This window comes from Bos grunniens, chromosome 4 (assembly GCF_055505025.1).
Source record: "Bos grunniens cultivar Pamir isolate PY7600 chromosome 4, Bosgru_T2T1.0, whole genome shotgun sequence".
In the NCBI taxonomy this organism is placed as follows: Eukaryota; Metazoa; Chordata; class Mammalia; order Artiodactyla; family Bovidae; genus Bos; species Bos grunniens.
Genome location: NC_141168.1, coordinates 14,022,062 through 14,025,756, shown reverse-complemented (window position 1 = coordinate 14,025,756; position 3,695 = coordinate 14,022,062). Strand labels below are relative to the sequence as shown.

The 3,695-nt window shown below is 45.2% G+C and overlaps 1 long non-coding RNA gene across 1 annotated transcript; it reads right to left on the bottom strand.

Moving 5' to 3' along the window:
• Positions 1-765: 765 nt before the first annotated feature.
• LOC147373611 (uncharacterized) lies at positions 766-3,251 on the bottom strand. Its single transcript, XR_015163121.1, has 2 exons — positions 3,117-3,251; positions 766-2,790 (listed from the first exon to the last, which is right to left on the bottom strand). It is a non-coding gene; the product is annotated as an uncharacterized LOC147373611 (long non-coding RNA).
• Positions 3,252-3,695: the final 444 nt, after the last annotated feature.

The window sequence follows — 3,695 nt, the reverse complement described above, 5'->3', positions numbered from 1 at the left end:
ATAATGTCTGTTCAAATGTAGACCCTATAATAGGGCTTCATAACATAAATGCCATCTAATTCAACACACTTAATGATCCAATAAGGAAATTTTCACAGGAGAGGAAGATGAATTCCAGAGAAATTAGAAAATGGACACAAGGTCATAAGAGCTGGTAAATTTAAACTCAAAACCCAAAGGCCTTAAAATATAGCAACAGTGAAAGATTGGTGGTTACCGGGCTTTGTAGGGAAAGAAGAGACAAGTTAGTAGACAAGCCCAGGGCATTTGTCAGGCAGTAAAACTCTTCTGCATGACGGCTGATGACAGCGGTAGTGGTTAATAAAAGACACGACATACTTGTCAAATACCACAGAAATGTACAACACAAAGAGTAAGTTCTAATGTAAACCATGGACTTTAGTCAATAATAATATATCAATAATAAGCATGCCACACTCATATAAATAAGATATTAATAACAGGGAAGGCTGGGGAGGAAATGGACATATATGAGAACTTTATTATCTGCTCAGTTTATATTAATCTAAAACTGCCCTACATATTAAAATCTATTAACTAAACCTGTTTCAGGGAGAGATCTGTTTCTACTTATAGTCAATGATCAACCAACATCCAAACACTGGCTTAAGATGCTGTTTATTGCTAAATATGAACCAAACTTGAGTTGTAAATACATCTTTATGTTTATGGCTGTAAGCATTGCTGATTGACTTAGTAAATTTAAATTTTCACACATGGGGGAGAAAAAAAAAAGTGCCTTGATTTTTTTTCCTGCAACTTCTATTTTTTATTCTTTTTCTTGAAGTATAGTTGATTTACAATGTTGTGTTAGCTTCTGGTTACAGCAAGGAGACTCAGTTATACATATATATATTTATCCTTTCTCATATTCTTTTCCATCATGGTTTATCATAGAATATTGAATATAGTTCTCTGTGCTGTACTGTAGGACCTTGGCATTTGTCTATTTTATATGTAGTAGTATGTATCTGCTAATCTCAAATTCCAAGGGTCTTAACTACGCCATGCTGTGACCATACCCAGCACCATCTTGAGTGTATTCCATTTCTCTTTTTAATCCCTGTGTTGGCTCTGAGTGTCCAGCATATGTATCCGCTTAATACATGGTGGACCGAAGGTGCAACAGGACCCTTGAGTGTTATTCAATACTGACTTGATTGCTTTGTGTCTCTGTCTGATTTTATTCTGCAGATTAAATGGTACTGAAAACAAACACATGTCTGAATTGTCCTAAATGAAATGACGCCAGGAACAGAGTATTTTAAGACTTCTTGTGCCCCCTCGTGGAACAGAAGGGACATTAGAAAAGAAAGTCTTTTTAGGAATGACGAGGAGGAGGGAGGGATGCGGGGCTGTGGGCTGAGGAAGGAGGCTCAGTTGCCAAGGTAACTATGGGATCTCTTTCCAGCCATCCCCATGAGCCTTTCTTCTCCTTTATTTCCATCCAAGTAATTTCTCTCTTTCAGGGTTTTGCCTTTACACACACATGCTCTCTTTATCCGGTCTCTTGCATCTCTTTGATCACCATCTGCTTCTCTGCTCCCTCCATTGCTATAAGGAGAGTCAGGAGACACAATAGAATGGGAATTTAAAAAAAAATCTAAAACTCAAAACAATCATCAATGTTCCTAAGTACACATTTCTGATACTAACAAAATCACTCTTGCAGCCCCTACAATAACATCTTGCTCCTTCCCTGGCCCAAAGCCTCCACAAGATGTCTATTCTTCACACAAAGAGTAAGGACAGGAGACTTTCCCAGGTGATGAAAAGTAACTAATTAGGTAACCTGAGTTGGCATCCGCAGAGTTGCTCACTGGTCCCCCATCACATCACACCCCAGTGAGGGTGCATGCTATTCCTCTCGTCTCTCGTCACCATAGGCACGACTCAGCTCCCAGCGTAGACCCACAGGAATGTGGGAGAAGAGGGTGATGGGCAAGGAACAGCACACTTTCAGGGCTGAAGCATGATAGCCTAGACGAGACATCGGCACGTCAGGAATGTGACCGTGTGCCTGCATGTCACAGGTTCTCCACACATAAATCTTTTCCCTTCTCCCTACGAACATGGTGGGCCTTCCCTGGCAGCTCCGTGGTGAAGAATCCACCTGCCAATGCAGGAGATGTGGGTTCAGTCCCTGGCTTGGGAAGATCTCCTGGAGAAGGGAATGGCAACCCACTCCAGTAATTCTTGCCTGGGAAATCCCATGGACAGTGGAGCCTGGCAGGCTGCAGTCCATGGTGTCGCAAGAGTCAGACACAACTGGGTGACTAAACAAAAAGCAAGATCGTAGTAAAGTTCTTTTGGAGACTCTGGCTTGAGTCTGTTGCCCTCACGCTGGCTGACAGTCAGAAACCCAGTGACAGACATCCTCTGCCTAGTCCCTGAGTGAGGGCTGCTGCAGGGGGTGAGGAGGGCGTGGGAGAGGACAGGGTTTCTGCACAGATGTCTGCCCCACCCAGCGCAGTGTGAGACTCCAGGCGCAGAGGTAGAAGCCAGAGTTATTGAGCTGCAGCTTCTTAGAACTCAGGGTAAACTGGCCGTCCTGGGGCCTGGAAGCTTTGAAGTTCTGGAACTCCCTAGGTTCTATCTGGCCAGCACTAAAAGAATAGAAGAGCTGCTGGAGGCTCCCCCCTGCCTCCTGCCGGTACCAGTACAGGGTGGGGTTTGATGTCCCCTTCACGGTGCACTCCAGAGAGAGCGGGCTGCCTGCAGGCTGCACCCTCGTGGATGGCCATTGATGGATGGTCTGAGTTCTGACACCTGCGGGAAGCATAAAAGGCCATTTAGGTGGAAGAAACCCACCCAGCTCACCTTCCCATCCTGAGAGAGCGATGGTTCAAAGCCCTTCCATGGCTCAGGCATACAGAACTCATCATGGGGAGTAGACTGGGAAGGGTCCGTGGGCAAGAAGAGACCAAGAAAGCAAACTCCTTCCTGGAGATGGAGAAAACCAAGACGCAGCACACCAGCCACTAAGACTAAACTCCCACATTCATTCCAGACCATTGAAGGCATGTACCAAATGGAGTCAAACCAAAAGCTAAGGCTCTGGATTCAGAGAGTGAGCTCTTGAGAGGAGAACCCACCTAAGAAAGTGCCCAGAAGAAGGGCCAGCAGACAGCAGGGCATAACTACAGGCAACCTTCAGTTCACAAGTGTGGTTGACACTCCTTCTCCGGGCCCAGGGGTGGCCAAGTCCCTCCCACTTGGAGATCACAGAGTACAGAGCATGTATCCCCTCAAGCTGGGGAGGAAATGAGGCTTGTCTTTTCTTAAACGTGTGATGAATCATCCATCCTCCCTGGGAAGCAGCTTTACCCTGCACTAGTTATCTTTATTGAAATCTTGCTGAAGTCCTGGTATGTAAATATATTTCATGACTCATTATTTACCTGTAAACACGAGATGACTCCCTGGGTCCCCCAGGAGACCGGTGGTCTCTGTAACCGTCAGAGAAACAATGCCAGCAGGATGATTAAAGGGGATTTTAGTCTGTCTGAAGCCAGAAGCCAGCTAGAAGACATGTCACTTGGGTAGCTGAAAAGTAGATAAAAGCAGATGGAGGCTCTAGAGATTTAGGTCTTCAGGGTATTCAAAGCAGAAAAGCTCAGCTCTGAAGGGAGGAAGCTGCTCTGAAAGCCAATCAAGGGATCTGCTGCTTCTTC